The sequence below is a fragment of the Dama dama genome, chromosome 23 (assembly GCF_033118175.1).
Source record: "Dama dama isolate Ldn47 chromosome 23, ASM3311817v1, whole genome shotgun sequence".
NCBI lineage: Eukaryota > Metazoa > Chordata > Mammalia > Artiodactyla > Cervidae > Dama > Dama dama.
Window position 1 is genome coordinate 34,911,644 of NC_083703.1, and position 21,245 is coordinate 34,932,888.

The 21,245-nt window shown below is 42.4% G+C and overlaps 1 protein-coding gene across 6 annotated transcripts in view; it reads left to right on the forward strand.

Annotated features, from left to right (window-relative positions):
- The window catches only part of ZNF438 (zinc finger protein 438), a 184,512-nt gene that overhangs the window by 21,842 nt on the left and 141,425 nt on the right, over positions 1–21,245 (forward strand). Inside the window, exon 1 of one of the 6 annotated variants that reach the window (XM_061126343.1) lies at positions 9,105–10,606. The exons of 4 other annotated variants lie outside the window; for them this stretch is intronic. The gene's annotated coding sequence lies outside the window, so the exon portion shown is untranslated. Of the gene's footprint in view, positions 1–9,104; positions 10,607–20,823; positions 21,053–21,245 lie in introns of those variants that run through there. One more of the 6 variants, XM_061126346.1, reaches the window with a different exon arrangement.

Consider the following 21,245-nt stretch of genomic DNA (forward strand, 5'->3'; position numbering starts at 1 on the left):
AACTATAAGTAGTCATATATGGTTGTGAGAGTTGGACTGTGAAGAAAGCTGAGTTCCGAAGAATTGATGCTTTTGAACTGTGGTGTTGGAGAAGACTCTTGAGAGTCCTTTGGACTGCAAGGAGATCCAGCCAGTCCATCCTGAAGGAAATGAGTCCTAAGTGTTCATTGGAAGGGCTGATGCTGAAGCTGAAACCAATATTTTGGCCACCCGATGCAAAGAACTGACTCATTTGAAAAGACCCTGATGCTGGGAAAGATTGAAGGAGGGAGGAGAAGGGAACCGCAGAGGATGAGATGGTTGGATGGCATCACTGATTCAATGAACATGAGTTTGAGCAAGCTCCGGGAGTTGGTGATAGACAGGGAAGCCCAGCGTGCTGCAGTCCATGGGGTTGCAAAGAGTCGGACATGACTGAGCAACTGAACTGAACTGAGAAAGGATCGTGGAAAAAAAGAAAGAATCTTCCAGAGGCAAAGCCAGGCTCTGTAAGACACACTGACAAGAGAGATCCTCCCTTCTCCCCAGAGAACAGGACTGAGTTTAATTGAGGGCCTGGTTTCCCTGGTGGAGTGGGGAGTCTTTGCCTTTCCTGTCTAGCTGTATCTCATCATTGGTAGGGATATGTCTTTGCTATTCTTTTCTTTTCAGGTTGGGAGACTTAACTGCGTTCATCTTATTTTTGGTCCACTGTGTATTGGGTGTGATGGTGGTAGTGGAGAGCGAAGGATACCTGGTCTGTTAGTTTGTGGATCACTGGGTTGGGCTGGAGCCACTTTGATATCTGTTGAAGATTATGCGTTGCTCAGAGATTGTAGACTGAGCTGAATCCAGCTTATCCCTTTAGGAAGATGACTGCCCGGAGGGGAAGAAGGTACTCTCCCACCTCTTGACTTTTAGCCTGGCCGGTAGTCCCTATGTAGAAATCGTGTTTCTTAGGCCTCTTGTGGGCACATGAGACCACATGTCTGAATTTTGGCCAGTGGATGGTAGTGGAAGTAACATGTGTGACTTCTAAATCATACTTGTATTCCAGTCTGCTTTAGTCATATTCTTCTCCCCACCTCCATGAGCAAGGTGTTGTGAGTCAGCTTCTGTCACAGAGACCGAGGCAGTGTTCCCAGAAGTGGGGGGACTAGATAGAAGGAACCTCAGTGTCTGGACCTTTTTGGGACCACAGGTCTGTCCTGAGCTGTTACATGAGAGAGAAACTTCTCTTTCATCTGAGCCACTGTATTCTTGGTTTTGTCACAGCAGATTAACTTATAGCCTAGTTAATACAGATGGCAGCGAGATAAACAGGAAACAAACAGGGAAAGTTAGATTTGAAATTGTTCTTAGTGACTTTTTTTTTCAGTTGAAGCTTTTCATTAATGTATTCTTTCTATGAAAATTTATTTTTCAAATTGTTTAGCATGGAGTTTAGAAATAAGCTCTTAACTTGAACATTGTCCTCTGATGGTTATGATATATTCCTTTTTATTTCCTGTGCATATGTTTTACATATCTATATACAATTCTGTATCTTGATATTTTCATGTAATACTTGTTGCCTCTGTTGCTTTAGAGTTCTTGTACTTGCACAGTTATTGTGGTGTTCAGTTTTACTGTGCTTTAAAGTAATTACTGTGGGCTACTGTGGACTGAATTGTGTCTCCCCTCCAAGTCATGTGGAAGGCCTTAAGCCCCCATGAGACTGACTGGATTGGAGATCGGGCTTTTAAGGGGTCAGTTAGGGCTAGATGAGGTCTTCAGCGTGGATTCTGATCCTATTGAACTGGTGCCCTCACAGGAAGTGGAAGAGACCCCAGAGCTCTCTCTGCCGTGTGACAGCAGGATGGGAGGGAGGCTCTCTGGAACCCAGGGAGAGAGCTCTCACCAGGACCCACCATGCTGGGCTGTGGTCAAAAAAATACTCAGTGATGGAGGGGGGGTGGTGAGTGATGTGGAGCTGTGATGGGCTGGCGGCCTCTTCTGGGGGAGGGATAGGGTCCTACTTCTCGAAAAAGTTTCAGGTTACACAGGTGTATGCCCTTGTCAGAATTTATTAACTAGTACACTAAAGATTGGTGCATTTCATTGCATGTTCAAAAGAGGAAAAAAAAATGTAATACTCAACTTGAGTTAGGAGTTATGTGAGTGCTGAAATATTTAGAGGGAAGAGAAACATTTGCAACTTAGCAATGTATAAAATGGATAAAAAAATTCTGAATGACTTTGTAGCTCAGAAGTCACCAGGATTTTGGGGAGAACAAGTTTATGTTTGCAGGCAAAATCCAGATCTCAAAGGATCGAGTAGTCAAAGGGAGTTGTAAAAATAATGAGTTGAAGCTGTATTACTAGACACTTGGCTCTGAAGAGAAAGGGGCAAATAGGACTGTGGCAGGAGAGAGGCAGATGACTGGGGAAGAATATTAGTTTTCTTTGTTCATTTGTTTTCTTTCTCTTTTTAAAAAATAATTTATTTGATGCATTGGGTCCTAATTGTAGCAAGTGGGATCCTTGTTTCAGTGTGTGGACTTAGTTGCCCCATGGCATGTGGGATCTTGGTTCCCTGACCATGGATCAAACCTGAGTCCCCAGCATTGGGAGGCAGATTCTTAACCACTGGACCACTAGGGAAGCCCCTGTTCATTTGTTTTCTGATGGGAGAGATTTGAGCGTGTGTGTGCTGTGGAGGAAAAGCCTGATGAGAAGGGAAGGTGAAGATGAGTGGGGGGAGCTGGATCAGGGATGGGGAGATCCCTAAGGAGAGGGGCTAGATGGTGTGTTTTAGAGCTCTGGTTCAAGGTTACCTTTGGACAGGAAGAGGTACATCCTTCCTCCACGCTGCCAGGAAGGAGGTAAGAGCGGGCGTGTGGCCGTTGTTCAGGGGGATGGAGGAAGCTGAGGGAGTCTGACCTAATGACCTCTCTTTTGTTCCTGTGGAGGTGATGTCATTTACTGAGTGGACCAGAGAGTAGGAAGTATGAAGACATTGATGAAATTGTTTCTGTGGGCGGAGAGCGAGGGCCCGGATTGGGAGCCCTAAGAAATGGATGGGCTACGGATGGGGGACTGGATTGGGAACTCCGAAAAAATGAATGGGCTCCTGATAGGGGACCGTGTGTTTGCGGAGCCCCCAGTCAGCACGGCTGGGGCTTTTCATCAGACTGATTTCTGGATGGCTGGGGTGTGGGAGTAGAGAAGTAGATCCTTTGATTCGTTTAGGGGAAGGACAGGCCAGCAAGAAAGTTCAGAGTTTAGGCAAAGGAGTGGCTGTAACATGGGGTGATCGGATCCAAGATGACAGTGAACAAGAGGTAAAGCTTGGGGCATGGTTGGTGGGTCAGGAATGAAATCAGAGAGAAGTGTGGGGAAAAACTGGAGCCCTAAACATACTTCAGATCAACTATGACTTCTTCATTCCTTCATAAATATTGAACATTTTTCTTCCAAACATTGTTCTCGGTGGTCTGGCTCCTGAGATCAAAACAGAGATCAAAACAAAGTCTGTGCCCTGATAGAGCTTCCTCCTGGAAAAGGAAATGGCAACCCACTCCAGTGTTCTTGCCTGGAGAATCCCAGGGATGGCAGAGCCTGGTGGGCTGCTGTCTATGGGGTCGCACAGAGTCGGACACGACTGAAGTGACGTAGCAGCAGCAGCAGCAGCAGCAGCAGAGCTTCCTCCTAGCACGGAGGTAGAGAGAGAATTTTGGATAGTAAGACAGTATTAAAGAGAAAAATGAAGATGGGTCAAAGGTCAGCAGGTGACAGTGTGAATAGGAAGAGGTGACCTCTGAGCACCTCTTGAGGACACAGCGCGGGCAGAGCCCTGGCCAGGGTTGGGGAGCATGAGTGGAGCGCAGAGAAGTGACCAGAGAGGTGTGGCAGCCAGACTTCGGTGTGGATTTAGGATTTGATTCAGGTGTCCTGGGAAGGAGGACACCACCAATCAGAGGAGGGACCGTCTGCTTTCTGAGGGTTCATGTTGGCTGCTTTTCGAGGAATTGTTGGCAGCGGGAGGCAAGGAATCTGGGGAGCAAGAAGGAGGAGAGCCTGGACCCCGCAGGTAGCATGTGGAGTTGAAGGTTTGAGTAGCCGCGTGCTTCCAGGTGAAGGATCCCAGACTGCTCCTTTAAGCAGACGCGCCTGCTCCACAATAGGCATTCTTTTCAGTGGAGAAAGGCCTGACCCTGACCCTGACCCTGGCTTATTCCGCACCCTTTCCTGTTTTTGACTGCTCCCCGGCAGCTTCATTATTCATTCTCCCCTTTTGTCCTCACCTCGTCTTTCAGATCTGATGCACATTGTTGTCTGCTTGGCCAAGACTTCCTCTAGACTTAGGTGGTCACACGTTTTCGTTGCAGTCTGATTTCAGGCTTCAGAAGACGTCCGAGGAGGCCTAGCATGTAAGACAGGTGAAGTGCAGCGCCCGGCCCGTTCACAGCTCTTCTCTGACCCCTAGAGCAGTCCTGAGATGCCTCCAGAAAATGCCTGGCCTCCCCTTCACAGTGTGGAAAAGCCCTGCCTTGAACCGTGGTGCTGCCTCTTGCACAGGCCCTCCCTGGGGTCACCTGGGGTCATGCTCCCGGCTCAGCTGTGCCTTCTTAATCCTTAGGCAACTCCAGCCAGAGGGAGTGTGAGGACCTCCAGTTACAAAGTGGCGTGCTGAGGGCACTCAGAACTATCAAGCGGGCATGGGTGTCTTCCCAGTGTTAGTTTTACTTGCTGGCTGTTACTTGATTTACTAAATTTGCACAGTAAAGATGGATGGAGTTCTAATAATAAGCCATGAATTCTGTCTTGCCTTCTCACCAAATCCTTATATTGACCCTAATTAATAGAATGGTAAGTGCCTTTTTATAATAAAAGATCACAGACATATTATGGTATAGAATATACCATTAGTGGGAACTCTTCAGGAGAAAAAAACACCAGTTTGAGAAATTTAAAGTTTGCCTGGGCTACTTAGGGGCTGGACTTTCAGTCTTGTGAGGATTTTTTGACCCATCTGCTCTGCATTGGGAATACTTTGGTAGGCAAGGCTAGAACTCCCTTGGTTTGGTGGTGGATTTTTGTGCTGTGTTTTTGTTTTTATTTTTAATAGAGCTATCATAACATTTTTGTTTGGTATGGAGTAGGAACTGGTCAAGATAGAGTCTTGGAACCTTCAGGTTTTTCTGATTGAAGGTAATAAAAGTATGAGTATTTTCCTCCTCTAGTCAAGTTTCATTTTGACCAATATCATTAAAGTAAGCATTGCAGCATTATAAAAAGGATTTGAAAGTGATGGCCTTATTAAGGCCAGTACTCAAAACAAGGTCTATCTGAGGCCACAAAATAGTTTGGCTCTTTGGATTATTTTAAAAACCAGAATATCACCTACTTTAAAATCTGTCATGTTTCTTCTGAGTTGAGGGTGGATCTTTAAGCGTTAAGATGAAAAATTTTCTTTCTTTGGATCATTTGCTGTTAAGAAATTGATTTTGGGGAGGGATTTTTCATCGTCCTGCCAAATTATCAGGCTAATGAGGACAAAGATTTGGTCTCATGTTCACAAATGCATTCTGAGCTAGGAGTCAGTTATTGTGCCTGCTACATAACACTTCATAACACTGTACCTTTGATATAACTTGGAGATCATATTGTCTGATTATCCATACAAGATAGCATCAGGGTTGAACTGGGAGAGACTCCTTGGATGTTCTGCCCCAGTGTTGTTATCAGTATATGACCTCCTTAAGTTAATAAAAACAGGAGCTCTTGAGTCTGATAGTTCTCAAGTCTGTTTAATCCCATGACATGCCACTTCTATCTGTATAGTGGGAATAGCAACACAGCATCTGTTTATTTAGTGCAAATAGCTGCACTAAGATGAGATAAAGAAAAATTATGTATCTGATAATCTACTTGTACTCAGAATTTATACAGAATGCTTATAACTCAGTAATAAAAAGGACAGATAATCCAATTTAAAAATTGGCAAAGCTGAATAGACATTTCTCCAAAGAAGACTTACAAATGGCTAGAAAGCACATAAAAGATGTTCAACATCATTAGTCATGGGGTATGCAAATCACCACAGAAGATAGCAGCCACAGCCACTACCTGACTATAATCAAAGATAGGTGATGAGAAGGGTTGATAAGAATGTGGAGAAGTTGGAATGTTCATACATTGCTGGTGGGAATGTATAATGGGGCAGCCACTTTGGGAAACAGCATGGTAGTTCTTTAAAGGTTAAAATGTGGAATTACCATGGTTACCCAGCAATTCCATTCCTATATACCTCAAAGAAATGAAAACATACATTCACACAAATACTTGTACATGAGTGTTCATGATGCAATTATTCCTAACAGTTAAAAAGTAGAGACAACCTAGATGTCCATCAAGTGATGAATAAACAAAATATATCATGCAATGGAATTTTATTCAGTAATAAAAAAGGAAAAGTGCTGATACATACTGCAACATAGGTGACTCTCGAAACATCATTGTATATTCCTTGATTCTGTTTATACGAAATGTCTAGGATAGGCCAATCATAGGGACAGAAAGTAGATTAGTGGGCTGGGAGGCTTGAAGCAGGGTGATGTGTAAGGAGTTTCTTTTCGGGATGTTGAAAATGGTCAGGGCTTGTGGTAATGGTTGTACAACTCTGAATATACTCAAGTCAATGAAGAGTGTACTTTTAAAGGGTGAATTGTAGAGTAGGTGAGTTACATCTCAATAAAGCTGTTAAAAAAAGAATAAATGAGGTAATACGTAGGGACATACTTTGAGCTATTTGAGAAGATACTAGTAATATTATAGTTTGACTGTAAGCCTTTTAAATAGTAGCAGGATGACTTAGTTATTTTTCATCACTTGCAGGTCTGTGATTTTAGGCCATGACTCAACTTTATAAGGCCATAACTCAGCAATATAAAATGTTGAAAATGTTGAAGCATAAAATGAAAACTGCTTGGCTTACTATTTTTATTTAATAGGATTTTCTGAATCAGTTAATTGGCAATAAGTAGAATGTATCATTAAGGAATTAGGTTTTAGAGTCATAAAATTTTAGAGCTGGAAGAAACTTCAGAAGTCATCTATTTGAGCTGCCCTTATATTGTTTCGCAAGTAAGAAAACTTGAGTCCTACAGAAGCTAACTGAGGTATCCGGTCACAGAGTTGACTAAGTGCTAGAACTGAGTCACTGTTCTTTGTTGATTATTGTTGTTTAGTTGCTAAGTCATGTCCAACTCTTTTGCGACCCCATGGACTGTAGCCCACCAGGCTTCTCTGTTCTTGGGATTTCCCAGGAAAGAATACTAGACTGGGTTGCCATTTGCTTCTCCAGGGAGTCTTATCAACTCAGGGATCAAACCCCTGTCTCCTGCACTGGCAGTTGGATTGTTCACCACTGAGCCACCAGGGAAGCCCTCTCTGTTGATGACTATTGGTTTTAGTGCTACTACAGTATGAGCAGCAGCTATTTAAATGCTTTCTTTGGTGACTTCCTTGGTGGTCCAATGTTTAGGACTCCACACTTCCACTGCAGGGAGCAGGATTTGATCTCTGGTCCTGCAGAGCCTTGGCAACCAACCCCCATACCCTCTTGTACATCAAAAAGCAAAAGAAAAAAAAAAAAGAAAAAACCCGTAAATACTTCCTATTTATGTACTTTGCATTGTTGGGTACTTTATGTGTGTTATCTTGGTTAGTCTGCACAACAGTCTGTGAAGATGATTTGTTTCACCTGTGTGTGAGGGTCCTGTTGCTGCTATAACAAATGGAACAAAAAACATAATGACTTGAAACAGTGCAAATGAATTTTCTTCCAGTTCTGGAGGTCAGAAGCCTGAAATGGGTGTCCCTGAGGGTTGCTAGGGCTGCTTCCTTCCTATGAGGCTTTAGAGGAGGTCCGTGTTCATGTCTTTTCCATCCTCTAGAGGCTGCCCGCACTTCCTTGGAACACCTCCTCCGTCCATCTTCAGCATCAGCAGGAACGGGTCTTTTGAACACGGTCCTCAGGTTCTGACTCTTCATCCCTCTTCCTTTTCAAACCCATCTCAATCACCCAGGATACTCTCCTTATTTTGAGGTCAGTTGTTGGGACTTGCGGTCTTAGTTCCCCCTTGTTATGTAACCTACCATCTTCACAGGTTTCAGGGATTAGGATGTGGAAATTCTTGGGGGGAGGTGTCATCATTCTGCCTCCCACAATCTGTTACGTAGAGAGATTGAGGTTCAGAGACGTTAGGTAAATAGTCCAGGGTCGCAACTCTTGTGTATGAAAGAGCTCAGTTTAACCCAGTCTATTATGTAGCATATCTCTCACAATGACATGGTCTTTTCCAAAAATGCCATTGGATCCTTTTCCACAAATGCCATTAGGGTAAGTAGGATGGCTGACAGTTTTCAAAAGGTAAATAGCTATTTTTTCTTAAAATCAGATTTACTTTAGCAGTATCAAGAAATAGGTTGTATTACTATAAAGCAGGTAAAAGTGTGGGAAAGTCTTTATGAGTCCTCGAGACTTTCAGTTCATTACCCCGTCTCCCCCCCACCATTTCTCTGTATTGCTGAGTTCCCTCGGTCATCAGTCCTTCCTTATCCAGCCTTCTCCCACCCCAGTTCAGTTCCTTACCTGCGGATGCCCAGCATTCCTTTGCAGTCCTTTGATCTCCTCCTGTCTGGTAATTGCTCAGGACTGGATGAACCCCACTACCTGCCTGGTTTCGCATTAATGATCCACTTGGCTGCCTCACAATTGCCAGCAGTCTTCCCTGGTGTCTTGTATCTCCCTGCCCACAGCGTCCGTCCTCCGGGCTTCCAGGCCTCTCACCCTCCTGTGCTGCTAGGCGTCTGAGCAGTTCTCCATGCAGGGACCTCAGCTGCACAGTGCTTCCTTTTGGGAACCCTCTGCCTTTGTCACACCAGCCTTTCCTGCTTTCCTCCTTTTCCTTTCTGGCTGGTTCTTCCACTTGTGCTTCACTTCTCAATGGAGTTCTTCAAGGGTTAGTCCTCTTTTTTCCTCATCTTGCCCTTTTGGTTTAAAAATGATCTATTTGAGTAAGTCTTCCGTATTTATGTTTCTCACCCTCGGCACTAGTGACATTTGGGGTCGGATGACAGTCTGTTCCACAGCTGTCTTGTGCATTGCAGGATGTGTAGCAGCATCTCTGGCCTCTCCCCACTAGATGCCAGTACACCTCCCTCTGTCCCGGGTGTGACAACCGGAAATGTCTCCACTCATTGCTGAGTGTCTCCTGGGGGACAGAATCACCCCTAGTTGAGAATCACTTATCAAGCCTGAAGTCCCTTCTGAGGATCAAAAGATAATGCATTTTTGGCAGCCTTGTGCCTTTTGAATTCTCATAACAAATTTAACAGAACCAGAATGGACTCTTGTTGTTTCTGTGGATTTCCTGTCCTCTAGCTTTCCTCATTTCAGATCATTTATGACCTTGCAGGGCATTGGAGGTGGTTTGGCTTTTGTTCTGAGTGAACTTGTAAGCCCTCAGAGAGTTTTGGGCTAAGAAATGGTAGGATCTCACCTAGGTCAGACCTTTGTTGAGAGTAGACCGTGAGTTGGAGGGTTGAAGCAGGAAGACTAGTTCAGAAACCACCATGGTGATCCAGGTGAAAAGGTGGCAGGAGCTTGCACATGGTGGTAGAGGACATGGTAAGAAGTGGTATCTTCTTACATGCACCCTGATGTTCAAAGCAGAACTGTTCACAGTAGCCAAACAAGGAAGCAACCTAAATGTCCAACAACAGAGGAATGGATAAAGAAGATGTGGAATATATGTATGATAGAATATTACTCGGTCATTAAAAAGAATGAAATAATGCCATTTGCAGCAACATGGATAGACCTAGAGAGTGTCATACAGAGTGAAGTAAATCAGAGAAAAACAAAGTCAGAAAGTAAATTATCAGTTGTATGTGGAATCTAGAAAAATGATACAGATAAATATATTTGCAAAGCAGAAATAGAGATATAGAATAGAGAACAAATTTATGGTTGCCAAGGGGGAAGGGGGAGTAGGATGAATTGGAAGACTGGGATTGACATATACACACTACTATGTATGAAATAGATAACTAATGAGAACCAACGGTATAGCACAGCACAGAGAACTCTACTCAATGGTAGGGTGGTGACCTAAATGGAAAGGAAACCTAAAAAAGAGGGGAGGCATGTATACATACAGCTAGTTCAGTTTTCTATATAGCAGAAACTAACACAAACATTGTAAAGCAACTATACTCCAATAAAAATTAATAAAAAAGAAGTGGTATCTTTGGTTGAAGCCTTAAGTACCAGTAGCCTTGAGAAGAGGAATGCATTGTGTCATCATGAGATTAATATCTTCATGTGATTTGTATATCATGTTTTCTAAGATCTCAGAGGAAGCAGATGTTGGTGGATCAGAGTGGGAAGAGAGTAGCAAGAGCCCAGGCACTTACATATTTACTGTCCTTAACATGTACCTTAAAATATTCTTAATTCTGAATTCTGTTATAGAGGGTGTGGCTGTCTCAGGGCCATCTCTTAAGAGAGTGCAGAGGATACCTGCTCCAGCCGCTCCTGTCCCAACCTTGTGATGTGGTGGAATTTGAATTGAAATGGGTGAGGCATTGGGATGAAAGGGAATTCCCTGGCTGCATCTTAGCAAAGGGATGGGAGTAGGACTGGAAGAGGGAGGTTAATGATTTATGTGAATGTTTATGCACATCATGTCTTTATCAGGTCCAGCTAGTATCAAGAGCTAAGTAAGTTTAAAATCACATTTTATGACAGACCCACGGCAAAAATTATCCTCAGTGGTGAAAAATTGAAAGCATTTCTCCTAAAGTCAGGAACAAGACAAGGGTACTCACTCTTACCACTAGTATTCAGCGTAGTTTTGGAAGTTTTGTCCATAGCAATCAGAGCAGAAAAAGAAATAAAATGAATCCAGATAGGAAAAGAAGAAGTAAAACTCTTCACTGTTTGCAGATGACATGATCCTCTACATAGAAAACCCTAAAGACTCTACCAGAAAATTACTAGAGCTAATCAATGAATATAGTAAAGTTGCAGGATATAAAATTAACACACAGAAATCCCTTGCATTCCTATACACTAACAATGAGAAAACAGAAAGAGAAATTAAGGAAACAATACCATTCACCATTGCAACCAAAAGAATAAAATACTTAGGAGTATATCTGCCTAAAGAAACAAAAGACCTATATATAGAACACTATAAAACACTGATGAAAGAAATCAAAGAGGACACAAATAGATGGAGAAATATACCGTGTTCATGGATTGGAAGAATCAATATTGTGAAAATGACTATACTATCCAAAGCAATCTATAGATTCAATGCAATCCCTATCAAGCTACCAATGGTATTCTTCACAGAACTAGAACAAATAATTTCACAATTTGTATGAAAATACCAAAAAACCTCGAATAGCCCAAGCAATCTTGAGAAAGAAGAATGGAACTGGAGGAATCAACCTGCCTGACTTCAGGCTCTACTACAAAGCCATAGTCATCAAGACAGTGTGATACTGGCACAAAGACAGAAATATGGATCAATGGAACAAAATAGAAAGCCCAGAGATAAATCCACATACCTATGGACACCTTATCTTTGACAAAGGAGGCAAGACTGTACAACGGAAAAAAGACCACCTCTTTAACAAATGGTGCCAGGAAAACTGGTCAACCACTTGTAAAAGAATGAAACTAGAACACTTTCTAACACCATACACAAAAATAAACTCAAAATGGATTAAAGATCTAAATGTAAGACCAGAAACTATAAAACTCCTAGAGGAGAACATAGGCAAAACACTCTCTGACATAAATCACAGCAAGATCCTCTATGACCCGCCTCCCAGAATATTGGAAATAAAAGCAAAAATAAACAAATGGGACCTAATTAAACTTAAAAGCTTTTGCCCAACAAAGGAAACTGTAAACAAGGTGAAAAGACAGCCTTCAGAATGGGAGAAAATAATAGAAAACAAAGCAACAGACAAAGGATTAATCTCAAAAATATACAAGCAACCCCTGCAGCTCAATTCCAGAAAATAAATGACCCAATCAAAATATGGGCCAAAGAACTAAACAGACATTTCTCCAAAGAAGACATACAGATGGCTAACAAACACATGAAAAGATGCTCAATATCACTCATTATCAGAGAAATGCAAATCAAAACCACAATGAGGTACCATTACACACCAGTCAGGATGGCTGCTATCCAAAAGTCTACAAGCAATACATGCTGGAGAGGGTGTGGAGAAAAGGGAACCCTCTTACACTGTTGGTGGGAATGCAAACTAGTACAGCCACTATGGAGAACAGTGTGGAGATTCCTTAAAAAACTGGAAATAGAACTGCCATATGACCCAGCAGTCATATGGCACTCCTGGGCATACACACCGAGGAAACCAGATCTGAAAGAGACACATGCACCCCAATGTTCATCGCAGCACTGTTTATAATAGCCAGGACATGGGAGCAACCTAGATGTCCATCAGCAGATGAATGGATAAGAAAGCTATATTACATATACACAATGGAATATCACTCAGCCATTAAAAAGAATACATTTGAATCAGTTCTAATGAGATGGATGAAACTGGAGCCCATTATACAGAGTGAAGTAAGCCAGAAAGATAAACACCAATACAGTATACTAACACATATATAAGGAATTTAGAAAGATGGTAATGATAACCCTATATGCAAGACAGAAAAAGAGACACAGATGTATAGTACAGACTTTTGAACTCTGTGGGAGAAGGTGAGGGTGGGATGATCTAAGAGAATAGCATTGAAACATGTATATTATCAAGTGTGAAACAGATCGCCAGTCCAGGTTGGATGCATGAGACAAGTGCTCAGGGCTGGTGCACTGGGAAGACCCAGAGGGATGGGAAGGGGAGGGAGGTGGGAGGGGGGTTCAGGATGGAGAACACATGTAAATCCATGGCTGATTCATGTCAATGTATGACAAAAACCACTACAATATTGTAAAGTAATTAGCCTCCAACTAATAAAAATAAATGAAAAAAATAAAAAATAAAATCACATTTTAGAAAAAGGAATAGAGTGTACTCTTTATTGGATTTGTGAAAAAAAATCATTAACTCAAAAATTATAGCAATGACAAACTCCCCATAGGAAAGATCACCAGTTTGAATATATAAAATTTAATTCTTCTTCACAATGAAGAAAATAATATAACAGACAGGAGGAAATGCCCATATCAAGTGTGACTGAGGGCTAATATCTGTAATACCTGAAGGATTCTGTCAAACTTAAAGAGGAAAAATAATGTCAAGATTTAGTATATTAGTGGATAGAGAATTTTAGCAGATTAATAAGAAATACAGTTAGTGATAAAAATGGGTAATCAAAGAAATGCATTTTAAATCAGCCTTGAGTTATCCCTTCTTATCTCTCAGGAGTACTGGAAGTTCAGATAACTCCCTGTTCTAGTGAGGTTTTAAGGGACTGGGGCCATTTGCTTTTTGCTGTTTCTTGTGCTGTAGCTACTACCTGCTGCTGCCTTGCCCTCAACATGACACAGTGATTTCAGACTCCTATCTTGTCCTCTCTCGTGCCTTCCTCCTGAGCTCTTCCCTGGAGAGCAGATGGGAGAGGGGCCTCCCACCCTCGCCAGTGCTGCTGCTGAACTGCCCTCTGAGTGGGCTGTGTGAGTCACCCCTGTCACTTGTCTGGGGTTTCTTGAGCTTAGGGCTGGGCAGTTGTGCCTCAGAGCCTTGTACACAGTAGTTGTTCAATAAAGGGTGAATGAAAGGATTGAAATTTGGTGAATGTTTTATTGGACTACAGTTTGTTTTAATGGACAGTCGTGTTAGTTCCATCATTCTAATATGGTCACTGTAATTATGAGTATAATTTATGGCCAAATTTTGTAACCAAATGCAAAATGGTATATTTAGCGTGATTTCAGCTGCATTTGAAAGCTATTATAATATGGGATTACCATGTACACAATAGGCACACATTGTTATATATAAAAGAGGTACTCACCAAGGACCTACTTTATAGCACAGGGAACTCTACATCAATACTCTGTAATAACTTATATGGGAAAGGAATATGAAAAAGAATATATATATTATATATATCTGAATCACTTTGCTGTGCATATGAAAGTAACACAACACTGTAAATCAACTATCTTCCAGTATAAAATAAAAAAATTTTTAATGCTTTAAAAAAGTAATATACAAAATGAAAATGGAAAGATTTTAAATTGTAGGTAAAATTTAGTTTTTTATTTTCTATATAAAGATAACTCTTTGATCTTTATGACAAGATGCATAATTTTAAAAAATCAGCTGGCTGACTTGAACCCCTCCTCTCCCTGTCAAAGGCTAAACTCTTCGTCCTGTCCCATCATCTAGTCTATGTATCAGGAAACAACTAGGCCTCCTAGGTCTCCAGACATATTTGAACTCTTACTGTGCCTGGATGTATACAGCTTGAGAGAGATTTTCATTAAAAATTAAAAAAAGATTCCTTCTTGTCAGTGTATATATGGTACTTAGTACTTTGTAGTTTATAAAGTATGTATTTGCATTATCAATGACCAGTTTTATAGCTTTTGATGATGTCAGGTGTAAATGGCAATTGACTTTTTTTTTTTAACAGTTTAAGAAATCGTTTTATTTATTTATTTTTGGCTGTACTTGGTCTTTGTTGCTGTGTGGGCTTTCCTTGAGTTGTAGCGATCAGGGGCTACTCTCTTATTTGTGGTGCACAGGCTCCTCATTGCCGTGGCTTCTCTTGTTGCAGAGCACAGGCTCTAGGTCATGGGGGCTTTAGTAGTTGCAGCTCCTGGACTCTAGAGCACAGGCTCAGTAGTTGTGGTGCTTGGACTTAGTTGCTCCGAGGCATATGGAATCTTCCCGGATCAGTGTTTGAACCCGTGTCTCTGGCATTGGCAGGGGGACTCTTTACCACTGGACCACCAAGGAAGCCTGGCACTTGACTTCGGTAACAGGTTTTGAGTATCTATTAATGCTGTCTGCTAATGCTTGAGATACAGGATGCCTTTAGGGAAGCCCCTGTCTGGCAGGAAAGATAGACAGCCAGCATCAGTATGGAGATTATGACAAGGAGACAGGAGAAGGGTAGTTCTCAATCTTCTATTTATTTTTGCATCCTTTCCCATGTGACCCTTTCTCTGATCATCCCTAGATTATACATTGCAAAATAGATAAGACAAGCTTTACATTATGTGCAGCTCCACCCAACCTGCCACATGGTCTGTCTCAAAATTCATAGCTGTACAACTGAATGTCTCATTTTATATTCTGGGGGACAGTTGATGGTTAGAGGAATGAGATGGGCTAAGAGGTCATCACAGTGTTCTAGACAAGAGGTGACGGCTTACATTAGAGCAGAGATAACAGAGATGGATCGGAGAAGACAGTGGCACCCCACTGCAGGACTCTTGCCTAGAAAATCCCATGGATGGAGGAGCCTGGTAGGCTGCGGTCCATAGGGTCGCTAAGAGTCGGACACGACTGAGTGTCTTCACTTTCACTTTTCACTTTCATGCTTTGGAGAAGGAAATGGCAACCCACTCCAGTGTTCTTGCCTGGAGAATCCCAGGGATGGGGGAGCCTGGTGGGCTGCCGTCTATGAGGTCGCACAGAGTCAGACATAAGTGACTTAGCAGCTTAGCAGCAACAGACATAGATGGGAAGGAGTGTATCTGGGACACGTTCCTATGTAGACTTAGTGACAGCTTTGATATGTGAGGGTAGGGAGAATGAGGAATTGTGGATCAGTGCTTCTCAAATCTTAGTGTGAATGTGAATTGCCTGGGGATTTTGTTGAAAGGTAGATTCTGATTCAGCAGGTCTGAGGTGGGGCCACAGATTTTGGGTTTCCAGGAGATAAGCACCATTGTTGGTCCATGGGCCAGTCGTTAAGTGGCAAGGGTGAGTTAACTTAAGTGTCAAGCTCCAGTGACTGGAAGATGATGTGAATATCTCAGATGAGAAACACTGGAGGAAAGAAAGGTCGAGGAGGATCTGGAAGATGGAATGAAGTCCTTGTGGGACATTCAGGTTGAAAATTATAGATAGCTGAAAATTTGGAGCTTCAGGATAAGAGAGAGTGTTAGGCCTAGAGATACAAATTTGGAAATCAGTTACAGTTAAGTAAAGGCACAAGAATGAACATTACCTGCAAGAAAGAGATAAAGGTATTATTAGAAAATGTGCTTATTCCTGTTTGCTAGAATTTTAATGTTCCATTTAAGTTACTTTATTAACCAGCAACGGGAAAGAAATTAGATAGCTGAGCCTCCTGCATGTGAACCAGCTGTGGGTATAAATTCAGAAGTGGACAGATCTTCTTTGGAAAACCCCTTTAATCCTCTGTTTTGACCGTAGATCAGGTTAACTCTTGCTTGCTGTGCTGCTTCTGTTTAGTTGCTAGGTCACGTCTGACTCTTTGCAACCCCATGGACTGTAGCCTCCCAGGCTCCTCTGTCCATGGAATTCTCCAGGCAAGAATATTGGAATGAGTAGCGTATCCTTTCTCAAGGGGATTTTCCCAACCCAGGGATCGGACGCAGGTCTCCTGCGTGGCAGGCAGATTCTTTACCACTGAGTGGGAAACATGAAAAGTGGGTAGAGTGCATTGTGATTAAACAGTGGTGGGGAGGGGTAGCAGGGACCCATGACTCAGTGGGAGGACACAGGACAGCTTTCCTGTGGAAGTAGCATTTAGACTGAGACCAGCAGGCTGAGTGGAGGTGATCATGAGGAGGACAGGAAGGATATGACAGCGGTGACTTGGAGGGGAGAAGACCCTGCAGGTTGAAGGAGCACGGTGTGTCTGGACCGCAGACAGATGAGGCTGGAGAGGATCCACGACAAGGCCCATTCCCTTGGGACTTGGTTGAGGGAGGGTGGAGGGAGAAAATGATGTATTTTCCAAAGGAAAAAGTGGTTCAAACAATAGTCCTATGCATATGGTTTTATAAGGCTTTTATGGACTGGCCTAGTAATGGAATGACTCATAGAAACATGGTTCCCATTGGAAAATGTTTTTGGCTTCAAAAATTTAGTTTAACTTGCAATTTTTTTTTCACTGTTTGGAAACTACTTGCATAGGCACATACCTAGTGCTGTTTGTTATTTGTGTTCCAACCTGCTTTCTCTGGTATTTATCTGTATGGCTACAGTGTTGACTTTATACCCTCTGATAGGAATCAAAAGTATCATTCCACAGATCAAGGAACAGATTTAGAAAATATATGGAAATAAAAATAGAAAGCTTATTACAAATTGTTTGGTTTTCAGAGTTTGTCCTTTAAAGTTAAGGATTCCTCTGTAAACTGTATTTGTATAGTGTTGTGTATACGAAAATATGAAAAGTGAAACTGACATGAAAAGTGTTATAAACAGAAAGTAAGAGAGATTGGTATGGCTTCTTTATTGAAGTCAGATGGAATGCTGAAGGTAAACAGTACATGGGTAAAATACCTACCTTTTAAAAATACTTTAATAACCATGAACTTTAGCTTATCATCATCAAAATTATCATCATTATTGTCATTACTGGCTATTGTTATCACTAGAAATACTAGATTTTTTAAAGCAGAAAAGAGCTGTTAAGGTCAGTCCCTTTATAAACTAGAACTAAGTGAAATTTTAGGCTGAAACTCCTTCAGATTCCCAGGTCTTCAATTGGCTAAGACAGTAAAGAACCTGCCTGCAATGCAGGAGACTCAGGTTCGCTTCCTGGGTTGGGAGGATCCCCTGGAGAAAGGAATGGTCTCTAATAGGCAAAGTTAATTTCATTTATACCCATCTTGTGAAAATCTTTCTTTCTATATCAGAATGCTTTCAGCTGGTAAATAACAGGAGACTCAGTTGTAAATGGCTTAAAAAATAAGTAATAATCTCATATAAATAGAACTCTGAAAGAAAGATGATTTTGTAGGTTCATGTAGCAGCTAACTGCTGTCATTGGGCTCTTGGGATGTTTCTGTCTTTCTGTTCTGCCATCATGCATGAGTTAGCCTTTGTCCTCTAGCTAACTTGTTCCTTTCTGGTCTCAAGGTGGCAGACAGCTTTAGCACCAAGATTTACATCTTTGTATCAAAGTATCCAAGACTGTAACAAGAGGTGTCTCTTGTCTTAATTCTGCTGCTATAACAAAATGCTGTGTAGTGGCTTAAACTACAGACATTGTATGTCTCACAGTTCTAGATTCTGGAAAGTCCAGGATCAAGGTGCCTGAAGATTTGACTCTTCATGAGCTTGCAGACAGCTCTCTCTTTTCTAGTTTCCTCACATGGTAGAGAGGAGAAACACCTCTCCACCTGGTCTCTTATTTTATATGGACGGTGAAATTAAAAGACGCTTACTCCTTGGAAGGAAAGTTATGACCAACCTACACAGCATATTAAAAAGCAGAAACATTACTTTGTCAACAGAGGTCCGTGTAGTCAAGGCTATGGTTTTTCCAGTAGTCATGTATGGATGTGAGAGTTGGACTATAAGGAAAGCTGAGTGCTGAAGAATTGCTGTTGTTGAACTGTGGTGTTGGAGAAGACTCTCGAGAGTTCCTTGGACTGCAAGGAGCTTCAACTAGTCCATCCTAAAGGAGATCAGTCCTGGGTATTCATTGGAAAGCCTGATGTTGAAGCTGAAACTCCAATACTTTGGCCACCTGATTTGAAGAGCTGACTCATTTGAAAAGACCCCGATGCTGGGAAAGATTGAAGGCGGAATAAAGGAATGACAGAGGATGAGATGGTTGGATGGCATCACCGACTCAATGGACATGAGTTTGGGTAAATTCTGGGAGTGGGTGATGGACAGAGAGGCCTGGCGTGCTGCGGTTCATGGAGTTGCAAAGAGTCAGACAGGACTGAGCGACTGAACTGAACTGAATATTATTATGGGACTCCATGCTCATAACCTAATGAACCCTGATAGCCTCCAAAGACCTCACTTCCACATACCATTACAGTGGGGATTAGGGCTTTAACATATGGTCTTGGGGGGACACAGACATTCAGACCTTAGCATCTTTGTTTCTTTTTTGAAAAAAAAAAAAAATTATTGGAGTAAAGTTGCTCCAGTGGTCATGTACATTTGTGAGAGCTGGACCGTAAAGAAGATAGAGTGCCAAAGAATTGATGCCATTGAACTGTGGTGCTGGAGAAGACTCCTGAGAGTCCCTTGGGCAACAGAGAGATCAAACCAGTCAATCTTAAGGGAAATCAACCCTGTATACTCATTGGAAGGATTGATGCTAAAGCTGAAGCTCCAGTATTTTGGTCACCTGATCTGAACAGATGACTCACTGGAAAAGACCCTGATGCTGGGAAAGACTGAGGACAGAAGGAGAAAAGGGCGTCAGAGGATGAGATGGCTGGATGGCCTCACCAACTCAATGGACATGAGTTTGAGCAAACTCCAGGAGACAGTGAAGGCCAGGGGACCCTGGTATGCTGCAGTCCATGGGATTGCAAACAGTTGGACATGACTGGGCAACTAAACAACAACATAGTTGCTTTACAATGTTGTGTTAGTTTCTGCAGTAGAGTAAAATGAATCAGCTCTATGTTTACATATACCCCCTCTTTTTTGGATTTCCTTCCCATTTAAGGAATGACCTTTGTTTTTGTTTTTTTAATTTATTTTTAATTTGAGGGAAATTGCTTTACAATATTGTGTTGGTTTTTTCCATGCAACAGCATGAATCAGCCATAATTACATGTATATCACCTCCTCTTTGAGTCTGCCTTCCCTGCCTCCATCCCACACCTCTAGGTCATCACAGGGCACCAGCCTGGGCTCCCTGTGTTATGTAGCAACTCCTCACCAGCTATCTGCTTTACACATGGTCATAGCATCTTCCTTATGTCTTTTTCATTGTTACTGTTAAAATATTTATTTGCTGTGCCTGGTCTTAATTGCGGCACATGAGATCTTTAGTTGTGGCATGTGAACTCTCAGTTGCAGCATGGAGGATCTAGTTCCCTGACCAGAGTTCAAACCCTGGGCCCACTGCATTGGGAGCGCAGAGTCTTAGCCACTAGGTCACCAGGGAAGTCCCTTATGTCTTTTTATCAGAGTGAAAAAAAGGAAGCCTCCCTGAAGACTTGACTTTACTAGCCAAATCTACATCCTATATCCCATTTCTAAACCAGTCAGTGGCAGGGGGTACAAAAGTCCTGTGATTGGCTTTGGCTACTCAGGATTCATGGTCCCCCCGCCCTCCACCCCAAGAAGAACACAATTAGGATTCTGTTATCCCAGATGGAAAGAGGACTGGGAGGCAGCCCCTCTTGTCCACCATCCCTTCCAAGCCTGGCTTCTTTGCCTGGGCTCTGAATCTGTTCCTGCCTCTTGGAGGACCTTATTCTGTTGATCATTTTTTACTCATCTTTATTTCTAGTCTGTATTCTCTTTGTCTTCAAGCTTATTGGAAGAAGGGTCTATGTGTGCTGTCTCCATTTCTTTTCCTCCAGTTTATTCCTTAAATCTTCTGTAACCTGAGTTCTGCTGCTCCTCATAATAGACCTCCCCCTTGTCATGATCAGTGCCCACCCATTGCCCAGGCCTTTGCCAGCATCATTAACTAGTGTTGGGTGAGACCAGAGCTTCTCCAGATTCTCCAGGTTTAGTGTGTAAACAGAATCATTTGGAGGGTGATGGAAGTACAGACCCCTGGTTTCCATCCTGAGTTTCTGAGTCAGTTAAGTCTGAGCTGGGGCTTGTAGAACTGAGCTTACTTAACCTCTCTGGTGGTTTTCCGGTAGTCATGTATGGATGTGAGAGTTGGACTATAAAGAAAGCTGAGTCCCAAAGAATTGATGCTTTTGAACTGTGGTGTTGGAGAAGACTCTTTAGAGTCCCTTGGACTGCAAGGAGATCAAACCAGTTCATCCTAAAGGAAATCAGTCCTGAATATTGATTGGAAGGACTGATGCTGAAGCTGAAACTCCAGTGCTTTGGCCACCTGATGCGAGCAGCTGACTCATTGGAAAAGACCCTGATGCTGGGGGTAAGATTAAAGTTGGGAGTAGAAGGGGACGACAGAGGATGAGATGGTTGGGTGGCATCACCGACTTGATGGACATGAGTTTGAGTAGGCTCTGGGAGTTGGTGATGGCCAGGGAAGCCTGGAGTGCTCCTGTCCTTGGAGTAACAGAGTTGGACACGACTGAGTGACTGAACTGAACTGAACCTCTCTGGGG